Genomic DNA, 19,662 nt, shown 5'->3' on the forward strand with positions numbered 1-19,662 from the left:
ATAATCATGCTGTGTCCATTCACAAAGCTCACAGAGAACGACTTCAGGCTGTGCTTGACAAGCTTGATTCACGACCTTTCAGCTTCTGCAAACTATTTCCTTACTGGCGCTGCAAACAGCAGCAAGTGGAAATAAGGAAAGCCATATGCGCATTCTTAAAAGACGGCGGTACATTCTCTCGCTGATGTAAAAATCACAGACTGAAGGAAACAGTAACGTTCACGTCAGAGCGTCGCACGTTTGAAGGCACTTTTACGCAATTACGCAGAAGCTTAAAAGAAATAGAACTGCAGGTGCCCACCAGGGAGCCCACATAGCTCCAGATATCATGTAGTTCGAAGAAGATGAGAAGATGACTCCCGTCGGTCCAGTCGTCTGAGTCCTGTGAGGACAGCGCTGGATGTGTAGTCTACATATTACCAGTGTACACACCATCAAACTTGTATGCTAGCAGCAGGATGCATTCCTTTGACAGAAACACATACTCGAACGCTCTGCCGGTTCCTGTTCGTGCCATATGGACCATAGAAGAAGCTGTGGTTATTACTGTTATTACTTATCATTATTACCTATTAGTGGCATAGTTTCGTAACAATGGTGGACCGCGACGCGACGGAGCGCGCGGTCCACCCCATGCAAACCCGATAGTTGACTGTGGGAAAGCGAATGCCAACCTGGCCTACTTGGGGGCCAAGCCCCGTGCCAACGCCCAAAAGGGATTCCCACTCTCGGTCAGAGTAATACCTCTGTCAGACGGGCACACGTATGGCATTAAGAAAAGGCCGTGGCTGAAATACGGCCTTAAACCCTGGGAGGCTGCCAGACGGTATCCCTGAAGGGGTTTTACCGATGATGTCTACAACTATGAATGCTGATGAACAGATCCGCACGAGCGTTGAACGAGGTTTAGTGATATCACATTTGTTCTTGTCATAGGTATGCAGAAACAATGTTTGGTTGGAACTTTGCTAATTTGAAAAATACAGCAACAAACGAGATTTGCTTTGAAGCGCTTTTGATGTTTTATTAAGCGGCGTCTTGACACATTCTGGCCACCGCGTCTCTCGGCGTCGTCTGCTTTCGATCGGGCAGGCATTTTGCGATTTGCGCGCGTTTCCTTTGCTGCGTATCCTCCGTCAGATATGCGTACACATTTTACTGACAATGGAAGAAATTGACGTCAATGCACTTGTCACGGTAATCGCCGGTCATGTATCTGGGACTAACGCAGCAGCTGCTGCTCTTGAAGTAGAAATACGCGATGTGACAGACGAAGCGGAAATACTAGAGGCTCAGCTGCACGCCAACAATCTGCTCGTTGCTTCTATCGTAGCGTCCAACGCATCTATGACAGTCCAGCGAGAGACATGGATGTATGTGAGAAACGAGAGGTGGTTTGAGGAAACCCTCCCACGTCTTGGCGAAACAAGGTTCCGCGAGAACTTTCGTGTCTTATCTCGCACATTCCGTTTCATTGTCGACGTTTGCCGACACGACATGGAAAGGGAAGAGACAAACATGAAACGACCTATCCCCGTGGACATAAGGGTCGCTATGGCACCTCTACCGTCTTTGTTCCAACGCCGAGGACAGGACGGTAGCCAACTTGTTTGCTGTGGGACGGTCCACCTTCAATGAGGTCTACCGTGAGTTTTGCACCGTCGTGGTCGCCCGTATCGAAGAACAGTTCTTAAAAATGATTAAGGCTTCTGAAATGAAGCAGTACATACTGGACTTCGAAGCAGTATGTGGTTTTCCCCAGGGTGTCGGCGCCCTTGATGGATACCACTTTGCAGTGTCACCTCCCAAAGAGCATGCTGGTGATTATTATAACTACAAGGGCTGGTGAGTCCCCATTTTCGCTGTTCTTCTCAGAATTCACATCTTCTTGTACGGCCACCAGTATGTCAATGTACTACCATGGCGTACATTCATGTAATATTTATTGGTGGAAGCCTAAGCTATCTTGCGTACGGTTTCAGGTACAGTGTGGTGCTTTTGGCCCTGGTGGACCACAGGCACCAGTTCCGTTACATCACTATTGGGTCACCTGGGTGCTGTCATGATGCGTATGTATTCACCCGATCAAGTTGAAGAGTTCATCAAGAGTTCGCTAATACAGGGCCCGCTATTTGCTCATCCTACAAAACTGATCAGTGGTACAGCAGTTCCACCCCTTATACTCTCCGACCAAGCTGAGCAAGTCCTTGGTGAAACCTTTCCCTCACAACGCACCACTCACACCGGCACAGAGCCACCTTCAACTACGATCTTTCACGGTCGAGGATAGTCGTTGAGAACGCTTTTGGCAGATTGAAAGCCCGCTTCCGATACGTGATGAAAAGGACGGAATGCGACACAGGAAACGTCAATGTCATCATACGCGCTTGCTGCATATGGCATAACATGTGCAAACATTTCAGCGATCTTGCAGAGCCAACGTGGATCGCAGAAGCGACATCCATCGATCAGGCACGGGGTTAGCCAGAGCACCTCACCTCCGCATGCACAAGCAGCGGTACCAGAGTGCGCGAGGCACTTGTCTCTTATTTTCAAAATTGGTAATCGATTTTAAGCTCCGTTTCATTTCTAATAATTACCTGTTTCATATGCCCTGAATTAAGCATTGGTTTTCCTACTTTTTATTCATAAATACCTAAGGCGTTTGAAAATCTCTGCACAGTTTCAATTTTCTGACATGCGCTCCAAGTATCTAACTAATCTCTCCTGCATTCTATTGCTTTGCTCCATAGGCTGCACTTGTCTTGTGCGTAGCTCCAGTTCCTTGTTAAGAACCTCGAGAAGGCTTTCACGAAGCCTCTCATTCTCATTTAGTAGCGTTTCTATAAAAAAAACTGTTTTTGTTGTGGCCTCCCTCTTCCTACGTACGCTATCCTGCACACAGCGCCGTTGCGCTCCTTCTGGTAAGACTGAGGGGGACCTTTCTTCCTCAGCGTGTGACTGCTATAAGGTAAGGAGTTGATTAAAGCAACAGTAACTAATACTCCGTGTATTGAAATCACGATCATTTCGTCTTACTGCCAACAACTATTGATATACCTCAGCGTTATGCAATGCCTGTTGCGCCTGCTTTAACATTCTCGGGATTGAACCGCTGACGTTTAGGTACAAGAAAGACACTAGCAATGAAATTAAAAGCACATTCTTTTTAAAATAAAAGTGCTGCACTATTGCTTAAGTACATGCGAGGTGTATAACAAAAGGAACCCTCATCGTGACGTAATCCTAACTGACCACAGCAACACTGTCCACATCACCACATCGCTTATCAGAAAAGATATGCACGCCCTTGTAATGTTGCTGCTAGCTGCGTCCAGTGCATACTTCAAAGCTTACATTCTGCGACAGGTCGTTATCATGTGCGTCACCCCTATTGGCAGCTGGGTCGGGTTCTTCAAAACAAAGTGAAACAACACTGCCCTCATGGCCTCCGGCTATCATACTGTTAAAAATCTGGAATAGAAGAGAATTGTTCATCTTTCTACAGCGATACAGCTTATGGGGCGATACGTAACAGAGACCTTAGTGTCTCATTGCAGAACTGTGCACCCAGTACCGGTACACAATCACTATGCAAATGATTTGTGAGCTCTTAAGTAGTGATAGATATAGCACTTGTTAACAATGGGCCGCTCAGGTTACATGCGACACGCACACGCACGATAAGATATATCAGAAAACAATGGAAATCATGTATCGATAGTGTGAACAATGGGTTCCCAGGTTTCAATAACATGCGCCGCCAGGATAAGGTAACGGTTAACTCAGGTAAACAATGGGAACTCACGCGTCGATAGTGTTTGATAGGCACCTGGTTGCACATTTAATGACACTTAATAACACGCAATGACGTTTAATAACACGCAATGACATGTAATAACACGCAAATGACATTTAATAACACGCAATAACATCCGATGACATTTAATAGCATTTTCCGATCGGGTTGACGTCACGATCAGTCCGTCACCTACGCTGGTTGCCGCGTCAGAGCGCCAGGTAGGTTTCCGACCATGTGTAGTTTTGGTTTCGGTTTGAAATTCCCACCAAGCGCCCTCTAGTTTTCAAGCTTTGGCCGTCTGTAGTTTCGGTTTCGTTTGAAAAAACAAATGGATGTCGGGGCCCGCCACCTAGGTTGGTTGCCGCGCTAGAGCGCCAGCTAGGTTGGTTTCTGACCATGTGTAGTTTTGGTTTCGGTTTGAAATTCCCACCAAGCGCCCCATAATTTTCAAGCTTTGGCCGTCTGTAGTTTCGGTTTCGGTTTTAACAAAATGGATGTCGGGACCCGACGCCAAGGTTGGTTCCCGTATAGTTTATGACCATGTGTAGTTTTAGTTTCGGTTTGGAATTCCTAGGTTTTGAATGGTTGCAGAAGCCCCCCCCCCCCTTGTTTCAAGCTTTAGACCGTCTGTAGTTTCGGTTTCGGTTTGAAAAATGCATGGCGCGTGACAGCATGATTTTTTTTCCCCATGCCACTGTGATAAGTACACCCAAATAATGATGTGTGTCGGAGACCAGACAACAGTGTATATATTCCTTTTTTATTTTACCACATTATTTTTCTACTCTTTTATTTAACTACCGAAGGACATGTTACAAATTACCAGATTCTTGTTTGGCATCATCCTTGTACAAAAGCAATCTGCAAAACAAAGGAAAACGAAACATCCTGTGAATGCTTTTCTCAATCAGAACAAAGTGTGGGACGGCTAAGATCTTGATCGGGTGCCACGCAACAACAACAAGCAGCATTATCAAAGAGTCGGCTAACGTTTCCATTTTCCGATATGTCTCTCATACTGTGTCGTGCATTTGCGTTGGAGTACGGCCTTTGGACATGCCACACGCTAAAGCAAATAACCCGCTGACAATACTCTCAACAATCACTATAAAGTAGAGGTGTTCTATAGACATGCATTTCCAAACTTGTGTTGCTCATTGTGACAACAGCAAGCAACGAATCGAGAAACAGCGCATGACCGCGTATTGTGGTTACCAGCTGTGATGGTTTCGAAATAAAAATAACCAAAATGGCATAAGGGCGAGGGGTACACTCACATCTTGCATGACGAACTAGCCCTGGGAACGGGACAGAGAGAAGAGGGTCGTCCATGGAGGTTCGTTCACAATCACCGGACTCAGTCTTCGACAGCTAGCTTATAAGACCCTTGATTTTTGTTTTATTTCAAGGGAAGGAGGGATCACGTGAATGCATCGTGGACAGCTTCTCCTTTCGCAGGAGCAGCATGTGAAATGCGATACCTCTTGCCGACACGCTCTTCTTTCTTCTTTTTGTATGATAACACAAGCCGCGAAACACTGTGGCGGAGACACCCGTCTGGCTTTTTCCAAGTGCTCTTTGGGAACGCCAACCACACAAAAACATTATCGTCCTCGCAAGATGTGTTTTCGACTGCTGCACAAAGTAAATAGAGTTATATATGTGACAGTTGAATGAAATCGGTGCTTGATAGTGTACGTCAATAAGACGCTGTCGCTTTGTAGCACGTTGCATGATCTCGAAGCGAGTGGAATACTAAAACGGTTTCACTCATTCTTACGTGACCGTTAGATTAGTAAAACGAAGGATGTACCTTGAAACGAATGAAAAAAAAAAAAAAAAGGAATCGACTGTATGAAGCGCGGAATACATTTCCTTTGGAGATTCCCAGATGACTTGATTTCGACGATTATTCGCTAATCGCTAGAACTTCAGACAGCACAATATTCGTCTCAACTTGAAATGGTTCCATAAAATGTGTCCTCTTGACTGCTGTTAAACTAATTTTAATAGGTCCTTTCGAGCAAGGTATGCTTTCTGATTAGGCGGAGGTATCCAGTTTGGCTCTCACGTTTAACCATAACCTAGCCATTGCGCAGCGATACGACGCCAAGAAAGTTGTGTTTTGTCGGCACCGAAGGGGCTCCTGGATCGGACTGCATCTCATTGATTGCCGTATAGAAAGCGCAACTGAATGTCAGCGTCACACTCTAAAAACTGAACTTCACCGCATAGCACGCTCCGCGCCAACCATTGCCAGGAATGATAGGGTTATCGCTTCTGATTCGAAGAAAGAGGGGGGCGTACGCCTTTTTGTGTCAATTTGGACACATGATCATTGACACAATAAGGCGTACGCCTCCCTCTCTCCTCGAATCAGGCGCGATAACACTATCATTCCTTGCAATGGTTGGCGCAGAGCGTGCTATGCGGTGAAATTCAGTTTTTAGAGTGCAGGAAGCCGGAGTCCTAAAAGACTTTGGACATACGCCGAAACCGGGAGCTCTCGATAAACCACCTGGCGGCTCATCTCAAGAAACTACTGTACTAATGCGCACGCAGGTCGTTCAGGAGTATGCAGTGCTTAGAAAAATGGGAAAACGCGCCTCTGAAGTGCAAGGCGCTTGTCGAACACCACCGGCAGGGTTGAGCTGCCCTGCGTATTGGGTGCAAGCTGGATTTGGCGAGCCACTCCACCGATCCGCCGAAGAAAACGGAAGGCGCGTCTTGTGATGGCAGCACGGATTAATGGTGACGGCGTGGCAACGACTATTAGAACTGCAAGCGGCTGTAGTACAAGGCCACTAACAGGTGAGCCGGAAAAGTGATGGGCAAATCAAGGGTCCTAAGCTGGTCCTAAGGACAGCGCTGGAATGGCTAAACACGGGGCAATTTCGATATCCCAGTACGACTGATATTTACACTAATAATTTTGATATCCGAACTCACTGGAACGCGGAAGGAGCCTCGCAGGAAGATATGGACGTTCAAAAACAGTCCTTCACTTTTTGATCTCTTCAGTCTAGCCCCTGAAACAGCTTCGTTGTCTTCAAATGCCTTCAAGGCAGGCCCTATGGAACACTCCAGCGACAGGATCACACAGACGCCATCCGCGAATTAACGCAAAACAGGTGGAGGGCATCTATTAGGTACAGGCCGGTTTCACGTCAGTTCAGTCAGGGAGGTCCCATCGACCTCTTGGATTTTCATTATTTTTTTATATTTAGAAGCTCATCGTACATGATGACCAACAGCGGTAAAATGAAGAATTTCTACGGAATAGTTTTCGCGCAAAAAACTCCAGAAAATCCGGCCCTGAATTCGAGTGTTTCAGTTTTGCCCTGTTTGCACGCGTATATCTCCCGAGTCTTAAAAGATGCTGCAGTGAAATTTTTTAATACTTTAGTAGGCCTACAGGCCGGCAGTCCAAGCGCAAATTTTGGCGCGCAGGAGCAACGCTCCATGATATAAAAAATGGCGAACATGCTCTCTCGTGCGGTTTTGTTGCAATTTCGACGCGTGATTTCTCTGACTGTAGATACTCTTCACTACCCTATTTAGTATCACTTCACTCAACTTTTAATGCTCTTTCATCTGGTATATATATCGTGCGTGTACCCCCTACAGGTATCTGCTGAGACAGGCAAATGTCAAGGTATATTTCGAAAAAACAAGGATTTTGAGCGTCCGTTTCTCGAAAAGGCCCCTTTTTATTTCATTTATATTTTGCCAGGACACGGCCCGATCTTAGACCTTTCATCTTACGTAAAAACATCCTGCTTCAAAAGACATACAGTGGCGATTAGCCCGTTAAAACGCGGCCCTAGTCTGCGTGCGTACTTGTCGGAGCTCGGCTGCCAGTACCGTGGGATGGCGGGCCTCCTGTCGATGTCGTACAAGAAAGGGGCAACTTTGTGTAATCAAAAGTGGTAGTTTATGTCGATATAATTACAAGTCTGCGAAAAGGCAGTATTTTGCAGTGACAGCGACAAATGATTTTCACTAATTTTCTATGAAAACGTCAGTCTTCTGCACTCACTGCCCACAGTACTAGCTATAAATGTTTCTCGGCCTAGACTTTCCGGTGTCTTGCTTTGCCACGCATGCGAACCCTGTATGCCACTTTCATGCGGTATAGGTTTACCCATTGTTTTTTCTTATGCATTGTAAAAGAAGCCACGTCCTCAGCCCGTACATGGAGTAAATGGACGCGCGTTAGGTGTTTTGGCAAGCACGTTATCACATCTTGTGACTCTAAGATGACGTCTCGCTCGATTGAACGCAAGTTAGGTGTCATGGCATGGTGCTTGATTCCTGTCACACCGATCCTGTGCACCGATCCTGTCACACGCACTTTTGTCGTGGCCTGTTCCTGAACAGCCATGTCGCGCTCGCAAAAGTAGATTTGGAGAGCTGATAGAGCCTATGCCGATTTTGAAAATGGCTCGCCGCTCCATCTGACACGTAAATCATTAGCTGCAAGAGGAACATTCTCGTCAAGGCATTCTTCAATAGCTATGGAAGGTAACAGTGACTGTCCTGAATCGTAACAGAAGTTTTCGCTCACCACACCAAAACTGTGCGTTTCCGTGCCAGCTGTTACCACACATGTAAATATGGAAATCTGTTTTCCACAGTGGCACGCCGTGGGTTCCCAGGTTTCAATAACATGCGCCGCCAGGATAAGGTAACGGTTAACTCAGGTAAACAATGGGAACTCACGTGTCGATAGTGTTTGATAGGCACCTGGTTGCACATTTAATGACACTTAATAACACGCAATCACGTTTAATAACACGCAATGACATGTAATAACACGCAAATGACATTTAATAACACGCAATAACATCCGATGACATTTAATAGCATTTTCCGATCGGGTTGACGTCACGATCAGTCCGTCACCTACGCTGGTTGCCGCGTCAGAGCGCCAGGTAGGTTTCCGACCATGTGTAGTTTCGGTTTGAAATTCCCACCAAGCGCCCTCTAGTTTTCAAGCTTTGGCCGTCTGTAGTTTCGGTTTCGTTTGAAAAAACAAATGGATGTCGGGGCCCGCCACCTAGGTTGGTTGCCGCGCTAGAGCGCCAGCTAGGTTGGTTTCTGACCATGTGTAGTTTTGGTTTCGGTTTGAAATTCCCACCAAGCGCCCCATAATTTTCAAGCTTTGGCCGTCTGTAGTTTCGGTTTCGGTTTTAACAAAATGGATGTCGGGACCCGACGCCAAGGTTGGTTCCCGTATAGTTTATGACCATGTGTAGTTTTAGTTTCGGTTTGGAATTCCTAGGTTTTGAATGGTTGCAGAAGCCCCCCCCCCCCCCTTGTTTCAAGCTTTAGACCGTCTGTAGTTTCGGTTTCGGTTTGAAAAATGCATGGCGCGTGACAGCATGATTTTTTTTCCCCATGCCACTGTGATAAGTACACCCAAATAATGATGTGTGTCGGAGACCAGACAACAGTGTATATATTCCTTTTTTATTTTACCACATTATTTTTCTACTCTTTTATTTAACTACCGAAGGACATGTTACAAATTACCAGATTCTTGTTTGGCATCATCCTTGTACAAAAGCAATCTGCAAAACAAAGGAAAACGAAACATCCTGTGAATGCTTTTCTCAATCAGAACAAAGTGTGGGACGGCTAAGATCTTGATCGGGTGCCACGCAACAACAACAAGCAGCATTATCAAAGAGTCGGCTAACGTTTCCATTTTCCGATATGTCTCTCATACTGTGTCGTGCATTTGCGTTGGAGTACGGCCTTTGGACATGCCACACGCTAAAGCAAATAACCCGCTGACAATACTCTCAACAATCACTATAAAGTAGAGGTGTTCTATAGACATGCATTTCCAAACTTGTGTTGCTCATGTGACAACAGCACATTGTGACAACAGCAAGCAACGAATCGAGAAACAGCGCATGACCGCGTATTGTGGTTACCAGCTGTGATGGTTTCGAAATAAAAATAACCAAAATGGCATAAGGGCGAGGGGTACACTCACATCTTGCATGACGAACTAGCCCTGGGAACGGGACGGAGAGAAGAGGGTCGTCCATGGAGGTTCGTTCACAATCACCGGACTCAGTCTTCGACAGCTAGCTTATAAGACCCTTGATTTTTGTTTTATTTCAAGGGAAGGAGGGATCACGTGAATGCATCGTGGACAGCTTCTCCTTTCGCAGGAGCAGCATGTGAAATGCGATACCTCTTGCCGACACGCTCTTCTTTCTTCTTTTTGTATGATAACACAAGCCGCGAAACACTGTGGCGGAGACACCCGTCTGGCTTTTTCCAAGTGCTCTTTGGGAACGCCAACCACACAAAAACATTATCGTCCTCGCAAGATGTGTTTTCGACTGCTGCACAAAGTAAATAGAGTTATATATGTGACAGTTGAATGAAATCGGTGCTTGATAGTGTACGTCAATAAGACGCTGTCGCTTTGTAGCACGTTGCATGATCTCGAAGCGAGTGGAATACTAAAACGGTTTCACTCATTCTTACGTGACCGTTAGATTAGTAAAACGAAGGATGTGCCTTGAAACGACAGAAAAAAAAAAAAGGAATCGACTGTATGAAGCGCGGAATACATTTCCTTTGGAGATTCCCAGATGACTTGATTTCGACGATTATTCGCTAATCGCTAGAACTTCAAACAGCACAATATTCGTCTCAACTTGAAATGGTTCCATAAAATGTGTCCTCTTGACTGCTGTTAAACTAATTTTAATAGGTCCTTTCGAGCAAGGTATGCTTTCTGATTAGGCGGAGGTATCCAGTTTGGCTCTCACGTTTAACCATAACTTCTTCATTTTAATATCGAACACTTTTTCCTTGAAGTGCATGTAGCTTCTCGTAAGGAGAGCAAAATGGTATCAGCCGAAAATTGTCTAATGGTTCACTGATCAATGGTTCTTGATATGGTCATCGAGTTCAATGAATGTGGATACATGAGATGCTGAAACTCTCACAAATGAATTTCTGCTCTTCAATCATCGTTGATCCAAACGATGCAAATCCTACCAGATATGAACACAAGGTGTCAAATAGAACTCTGTTAGCGTCCCGATATGTATGCGGCTGACATATGGGTGATAGTGAGTATAATAGGGAAAAAATGGTTAAACATATAACCAGACCGCGATCTGTAAATATATGATAGTCTACATTTCAGCAGGTTAGGTTTAGTAGGTTCTCCCCTCATCTCTATGTTGTCGATCTATAAGAAAGCATTCAATTAGGTCCAAATTACGATCTTTATCAATTGATAGATTCGAAATGATAGCTTTCCAACTCAATGTCGAATAATTATCTTGGATGATATAACATAAGATATTGGTTGGCGTGCCTTATCCATCCTGGGGGTGTGCTAGCTGTTCACTTCATCGATTTCTAATAGCATATAATAATTGATTCCTTACACATACCTACTTGCGAACCGTTCACATGTTGCTACATGTTGGTACATATAGCTACATTTGATTATCACGAATATGGAATACTTAATTCTCTTGTGAGTGTCTGTATAGCTTGAAATGGGATAGTATCTATTCTTGACATGGTGTTGTCGAGAATGTCTTATAGAAATGGTTTGCCCGCGTGTGGACATTGAGTCTATCCACCATGTCCCCCTGTTAATGTATGATTTCTATCGTTTCTTGCGTTAACTATTTACAATTATTGCTAAGATTGGTTGCAGGTGGATCTATCCCTGTCTCTCGAGAAAAAGATGGAGGTTACATATTTGAGTATCAGATGTCCTATAATAAAAAAAATGAATTTGATTTGATTGTCATCGTATGGATTGAAAACATCTTATTGAAGCTAAAAGCCGTGTCCCTGATGTAAAATAATTATCGCTGGCTTTGATTTCATTCTTCAGATAGAAACATAGTGGTCGTGGTTTGTCGTTTTCATAGACTGCTTGAGTCTCACTCCTCTGCCTCTGTCGATTTCTTGGTGACTGCCTAATATGCTGTGAGAGACTTGTTCTGGGTGGTCGGTTTCTATCATAAAGAATAGTTATTTCTAGCATTGATTTTTTATTTTTTTAGATATTAAGTTGTGGTATAGAAAATTCACTGATTGGTCTGCTGGACCTCTGGGGATTGATTCCTCTGTCGTAGAATAATTACAGTTAGCTCTGATTTTATTCCCTAGATGTGACAAAAAAAGTGTGGTGTAGATAACAAAATATTTTTACTCGTGCTTTACTTGTGCTTATCGTCATGTCATACGATGCCAAATAAAGTTTAACTTGATACATTCGAATTGGTAACTGAGTCTTAATAGTTAGCCCGGATGACCTGATGCAACATCGAATCGATATTGTAAGGAATGGGAGTATGCAACGTACATAACTCTACAATTTCTATAATATCTAGGGAATATAATCAGAACTAACAACAATTGTTCTATATCAACCCTCCCAGCAATAGGCCATCCATCCAAACGCTCACTTTTCTATGTCACAACTATTTTTAATATCTGAGAAGGAAAATCAATGCTAGCACCAAGTATTCTTTATCATAGTAGCCGACCAGCTACAATCAATCTCTTGTACCATATTATTTCAGTCATCAAGGAATCGACACAGGTGAGACTCAAGCGGTCTATCAAACGAAGAACAACCACCACTATGTTACTATCTGAGGAATAAGATCACAGCAAGGGATAATTGAGTCTCTGTATGCAATACGGGGATAAGTCGAAAATCCCAAACCGAGAAAACTGTGAGTGAATATTTGCTAAAGTAGTTGCAGATAAGTTCCCTCGAATAACGCAAATGTAAAATGTGTAACATATATGCGTGTGTCTACTCTACATGCATGTCCCGTTAGCGTCCTTTCTGAGCGTGTGATTTAGCAGAGATTGAACAAAATCCAGGAGCATGACATATCCCCTTTTTCTATATAACAAAGCACGCACAGGGCTTTCGTGCAGGGAAAAACACTTTTCATGAGTCGGACTTTCATGGTGACGGCAGGATGGCCGAAGTTACCTTTGTGCAGTGGAGCAGCCTAGATCGTGATTATCGTGCTGCTAAACGAGCATAATCTTGAAAATAATGTTCTGTATGACCAGCAAAACATGACTTATTAGTATAGTGCGCACGTTTTCCGATTAAAACGCTCAGTAGCACTACTGACACTGTTACGTGAGGTAGGAAGAACATGTTTTTCGATCGGAAGTCCAAGTTGATTTCTGCACCCAAGCAAAATTTAAGCTACACCATTTCTACGCATGTGTAGAAAAGGGGTATGATCTGAATGTCCATCCCATTGACACACATGCATTTGCCGTTTCTTACCCACCTGTTGCGAGTCAATAAATTGCAATACTGTCCTAAATTTTCTTTGGCAGGTAGATAATGGTATGTAGATATCATTGCAACAAAAACACTAAAAGGGGATAATTTGACTTATCCCCTTATTGCACATAGAGGTTCAATCATTTTATGTGAAAAGCACAACCTTTAATTCCGAGAAGCGATTCTCAATCAACATGCTGGCAATTAACTATTATAGTATGTTGCTAATATTATCCGAAACGATCGACTGCACAACACAACACAGGATGGATAAAGCAGCATAAACAACATGCTGCATAATGTAAAACCCCGAGACTAGGGAACACGAAAGGACAGACACAACACGAAGTCGTTTCGTGTTCCCTAGTCTCGGGGTTTTACATTATGCAACATCTTCACCAGCTCGCTTTGCTTCCTAGCCTTTTTTTTTCACTGTCATAAACAACATGTTATATATTTTCATCGCGGTTAATTACGACTCTATGAAGCGCGGAATAAATTTCCTTTGGAGTTGCCCAGATGACTTGATTTCGACCATTATTCGCTAAAACTTCAAAGAGCGCAATATTCGTCTCAACTTAAAATGGTTCCACTCCTGACTGGTGTTAAGCTAATTTTGATAGGTCCTTTCCAGCAAGGTGTGCTTTCTGATTAGATGGAGGTGTCCAGTTTGACTCTCACTTTTAACCATAACTTCTTTATTTTGATATCGAACACTTTTTCCTTGAAGTGATCTTCCAACTTACGAATCCTTCGTTTGCCGTCCTTGTCCTGAGTAGTGATGAATTGAGAGTGTACCAAATAGTGTTTCTTTATGATAAGTCGATTGAATACAGAATTCATCAGTACAGTCAGATGTCTTAGCCGTGTACCATAGCGTTTTAGGAATAAGCATTTGACTGCCACAAACTTGCACAATCTCATGTAGCTTCTCGTAAGGAGAGCAAAATGGTATCAATCGAAAACTGTCTAATGGTTCACCGCACTTGATATGGTCATCGAGTTTCAATTAATGTGGATACATGAGATGCTGAAACTCTCACAAATGAATTTCTGCTCTTGAATCATCGTTGATCCAAACGGTGATGTCAACTGCGAGCCGCAAATAATTGCATGGATTTGATAGAGCGGGCACATCATGTGATATGACTTAAAAATACTTTCCCTATCAATATACAGATGGAATGGCAAGAAAATCTGTAATGATTCATTCGATATACACTGCTTGGATATGGTTATTCGATCTGACCGATTTCTTTATGAAAGGCAATCCATCAGCGAGGATTCCTATCACATCCGAGGCTGAGTATTTCAGTGTTCCCAGCCCCATGTCATGCTTTCGAAATCAATGTTCACTATCCAAATTATAGAAGCGCTATCCTGAAGACGGTTTGCAATTAAAAATTTGTACACATAATTAACGATTGAACAAAGTAACTGAACAAAGCAAACAAAAATGATGAACAAAGTACTTTAATCAAAGTGATACATGTAAAACGTTTGTGCCTCTGTCACCTAGTCAACGATATGAAGTAAGAAAAAAAATATTAGTCATGAAAGAAATGCTAATGAAAGAAAAGCAAATAAAGATTATGTTTTGCTTGATGGGATAAGTTCTTTGAAGTTTTGATGATCATTTCGCACTTAACAGATGCACACTGCTTACTTATGCTCAAATTTGACCGTGGTTATGTAAACATTATTTAGTGTTCTTTTCAGATGTTCTTGCTTTCACTCGATTGACACTGACACTTCCTGATCCTTCAGATTGTCTTCTTTAATTAAAACTTGCGTCACCCACTCGTGCCATGCCTTCTAAATAAATGTTATCTCTTTTTTCTCATCGTGATGTGTAGCATAGTAATGCTTATAACATATGATGCTCAGACGACAATTACAACATTTGTCTATTTTGAGGCTGTTGTCATTGAAGTTGTTTTCAAATCCTACCAGATACGAACACAAGGTGTCAAATGTTACTCTGTTAGCATCCCGATATGTATGCGGATAACATATGGTGACAGCGAGTATAATTGGGAAAACTGTTTAAACATATAACGAGACCGCGTACTGTAAATATATGATAGTGTACATTTCAGTAGGTTAGTAGGTAAGGTTAGGTAGGTTCTCCCATCATCTTTATGTTGTCGATCTCAAATCCAAATCTTATCCAAAGATCAAGAAAAGGTCTTCCCGGAACAGCACCGCAAGCGGTACTGGCCCAAAGATCCAAATTACGGTCTTTCAATTGATAGATTCGAAATGATAGCTTTCCAATAGTATCAATATGTAATAATTTTCTTGAATCATATAATATATGGTGTTGGTTGGTATGCTTTATCCATCCTGGATGTGCTGTTCGCTTCATCGATTTCTAATAGCATAGAATAATTAATTCCTTACACATACCTGCTTGCGAATCGTTCACATGTTGCTACATGTTGGTACATATAGCTACATTTGATTATCACGAATATGGAATACTTAATTCTCTTGTGAGTGTCTGTATGGCTTGAAATGGGATAGTATCTATTCTTTACATGTGTTGTCTAGAATGTCATATAGAAATGGTTTGCCCGCGTGTGGACATTGAGTCTATCCACCATGTTCGCCTGTTAATGTATGATTTCTATCGTTTCTAGTGTTAACTATGTACAATTATTGATAAGGTTGGTTGCAGGTGGGTCTATCCCTGTCTCTAGAGAAAAGGATGGAGGTTACATATTTGAGTATCAGATGTCCTATAATAAAAAAAAAGAATTTGATTTGATTGTCATCGTATGGCTTGAAACACTTATTGAAGCTAAAAGCCGTGTCCCTGATGTAAAATAATTATCGCTAGCTTTGATTTCATTCTTCAGATAGAAACATAGTGGTGGTGGTTTGTCGTTTTCATAGACTGCTTGAGTCTCACTCCTCTGTCTCTGTCGATTTCTTGATGACTGCCTAATATGCTGTGATTGACTTGTTGTGGGTGGCCGGTTTTTTATCATAAATAATAATTATTGCTAGCATTGATTTTTGTATTTTTGAGATTTAAAAAATAGTTGTGGTACAGAAAATTGAGTGATTGGTTCGCTGGACACATCTCTGGGAATTGATTCCTTTGTCGTAGAATAATTGCAGTTAGCTCTGATTTTATTCCCTAGATGTGATAAGCTGGAAAGGACCTATCAAAATTAGCTTAACACCAGTCAGGAGTGGAACCATTTTAAGTTGAGACGAATATTGCGCTCTTTGAAGTTTTAGCGAATAATGGTCGAAATCAAGTCATCTGGGAAACTCCAAAGGAAATGTATTCCGCGCTTCATAGAGTCGTAATTAACCGCGATGAAAATATATAACATGTTGTTTATGACAGTGAAAAAAAAAGGCTAGGAAGCAAAGCGAGCTGGTGAAGATGTTGCATAATGTAAAACCCCGAGACTAGGGAACACGAAACGACTTCGTGTTGTGTCTGTCCTTTCGTGTTCCCTAGTCTCGGGGTTTTACATTATGCAGCATGTTGTTTATGCTGCTTTATCCATCCTGTGTTGTGTTGTGCAGTCGATCGTTTCGGATAATATTAGCAACATACTATAATAGTTAATTGCCAGCATGTTGATTGAGAATCGCTTCTCGGAATTAAAGGTTGTGCTTTTCACATAAAATGATTGAACCTCTATGTGCAATAAGGGGATAAGTCAAATTATCCCCTTTTAGTGTTTTTGTTGCAATGATATCTACATACCATTATCTACCTGCCAAAGAAAATTTAGGACAGTATTGCAATTTATTGACTCGCAACAGGTGGGTAAGAAACGGCAAATGCATGTGTGTCAATGGGATGGACATTCAGATCATACCCCTTTTCTACACATGCGTAGAAATGGTGTAGCTTAAATTTTGCTTGGGTGCAGAAATCAACTTGGACTTCCGATCGAAAAACATGTTCTTCCTACTTCACGTAACCGTGTCAGTAGTGCTACTGAGCGTTTTAATCGGAAAACGTGCGCATTATACTAATAAGTCATGTTTTGCTGGTCATACAGAACATTATTTTCAAGATTATGCTCGTTTAGCAGCACGATAATCACGATCTAGGCTGCTCCACTGCACAAAGGTAACTTCGGCCATCCTGCCGTCACCATGAAAGTCCGACTCATGAAAAGTGTTTTTTCCTGCACGAAAGCCCTGTGCGTGCTTTGTTATATAGAAAAAGGGGATATGTCATGCTCCTGGATTTTGTTCAATCTCTGCTAAATCACACGCTCAGAAAGGACGCTAACGGGACATGCATGTAGAGTAGACACACGCATATATGTTACACATTTTACATTTGCGTTATTCGAGGGAACTTATCTGCAACTACTTTAGCAAATATTCACTCACAGTTTTCTCGGTTTGGGATTTTCGACTTATCCCCGTATTGCATACAGAGACTCAATTATCCCTTGCTGTGATTTTATTCCTCAGATAGTAACATAGTGGTGGTTGTTCTTCGTTTGATAGACCGCTTGAGTCTCAGCTGTGTCGATTCCTTGATGACTGAAATAATATGGTACAAGAGATTGATTGTAGCTGGTCGGCTACTATGATAAAGAATACTTGGTGCTAGCATTGATTTTCCTTCTCAGATATTAAAAATAGTTGGGACATAGAAAAGTGAGCGTTTGGATGGATGGCCTATTGCTGGGAGGGTTGATATAGAACAATTGTTGTTAGTTCTGATTATATTCCCTAGATATTATAGAAATTGTAGAGTTATGTACGTTGCATACTCCCATTCCTTACAATATCGATTCGAAGTTGCATCAGGTCATCCAGGCTAACTATTAAGACTCAGTTACCAATTCGAATGTATCAAGTTAAACTTTATTTGGCATCGTATGACATGACGGTAAGCACAAGTAAAGCACGAGTAAAAATATTTTGTTATCTACACCACACTTTTTTTGTCACATCTAGGGAATAAAATCAGAGCTAACTGTAATTATTCTACGACAGAGGAATCAATCCCCAGAGGTCCAGCAGACCAATCAGTGAATTTTCTATACCACAACTTAATATCTAAAAAAATAAAAAATCAATGCTAGAAATAACTATTCTTTATGATAGAAACCGACCACCCAGAACAAGTCTCTCACAGCATATTAGGCAGTCACCAAGAAATCGACAGAGGCAGAGGAGTGAGACTCAAGCAGTCTATGAAAACGACAAACCACGACCACTATGTTTCTATCTGAAGAATGAAATCAAAGCCAGCGATAATTATTTTACATCAGGGACACGGCTTTTAGCTTCAATAAGATGTTTTCAATCCATACGATGACAATCAAATCAAATTCATTTTTTTTATTATAGGACATCTGATACTCAAATATGTAACCTCCATCTTTTTCTCGAGAGACAGGGATAGATCCACCTGCAACCAATTGTGACGTCCCTCGTTTCCGATGCCGAAGGAGGGACGGAGCACAAAATTACCGAAGAAAAGGGGATACACTCAACGCGTGGGCACCCGCAGAGGCGAGAAGGAATAACAACCACACACTTCGTCAACTACAACAAGACATGATTTAATGCATAAAAGTAAGCACTACGCCATTATTCAGTTCGTATGATGGATAATACAAATCGCGGCAACAACACACATGATATCAAGCGAACATGGTATACTTTAAAAGAACAGTTAAACAAAACGCGCGGTTAATGAACACGTGAATCGTGTGCAAACGTAGGAGACACAACAAGGCGGCAAGAGTGACTGACCCTGACTTTGCGCATCCCGACGACACCACATCTTCTCCAGGCCATGGACGATGGCGTGGCAGACGAGCTCTGAAGATGACTTCAGCAGTGACCTACACGGCCGCCTTTCCATGCTGTGGCTTTCGGTTGCTGCTTCCGTCGATCTTCATCCGCCCTGGTCTCCACTCTTGGTCCACGGCCGGGTCAAACAATAGCGAAGACGGCGACTTGGCGGCAGGCCTACCGTCCCACTTGGAGGCTCGGTCCCAGGAGCTCGGCTGCCGCCCTCGTCGATCCGTCTCTTCGCTCGCCACATCGTCGTCGGGTGCACCTCTTTCCGGTCAGTCACCGCCAGCTGGGCCTCCTGTTCGTAACTTCGGTTGCCCGGACGTCAGCGCTGGTGGAAGGAGACTTCGGGGACGAACCCTCAGGTCGAAGGTGGGTTCCAGGCATCAAGGCGCCGCCGTCGTCCATCTCCCTCCGGGCATCCGTCCGGGCTCCCGCTCTGGATCACATCTCGTCGACTGTTCGCTGGTTCGGACCCTCCACGTAAAACTACGGTTGTCTGTTTCGGCGACTGTCCCACTCTCTCCCTCTCTCGAAGTCACCCATGGTTTATATAACCTTCCCGCGCCATGACACAGCCCGGGTCAGTCACGTACGCCAAACCAACAACACACGTGCGCCCGAGACTGCATTCGAAGAACGCTGTAATTGCCACTGCTTCCGTTAACGTACAGTTATGCTGCCGTTTACACAAAGCCGCCTCTAAGGGAAAACAACTCTGTGTAAGGGGGAGCAGATGTTACCCTTCCCA

The 19,662-nt window shown here is 43.1% G+C and overlaps 2 long non-coding RNA genes across 2 annotated transcripts; both read right to left on the reverse strand.

Annotated features, from left to right (window-relative positions):
• Window positions 1-4,541: 4,541 nt before the first annotated feature.
• On the reverse strand, window positions 4,542-5,364 carry LOC135401770 (uncharacterized). The gene is made up of 2 exons (XR_010424907.1): window positions 5,080-5,364; window positions 4,542-4,663 (listed from the first exon to the last, which is right to left on the reverse strand). It is a non-coding gene; the product is annotated as an uncharacterized LOC135401770 (long non-coding RNA).
• A 3,889-nt stretch (window positions 5,365-9,253) lies between these two features.
• LOC135401775 (uncharacterized) lies at window positions 9,254-10,063 on the reverse strand. Its single transcript, XR_010424909.1, has 2 exons — window positions 9,807-10,063; window positions 9,254-9,375 (listed from the first exon to the last, which is right to left on the reverse strand). It is a non-coding gene; the product is annotated as an uncharacterized LOC135401775 (long non-coding RNA).
• Window positions 10,064-19,662: the final 9,599 nt, after the last annotated feature.

The sequence above is a fragment of the Ornithodoros turicata genome, chromosome 1 (genome assembly GCF_037126465.1).
Source record: "Ornithodoros turicata isolate Travis chromosome 1, ASM3712646v1, whole genome shotgun sequence".
NCBI classification, from domain to species: Eukaryota; Metazoa; Arthropoda; class Arachnida; order Ixodida; family Argasidae; genus Ornithodoros; species Ornithodoros turicata.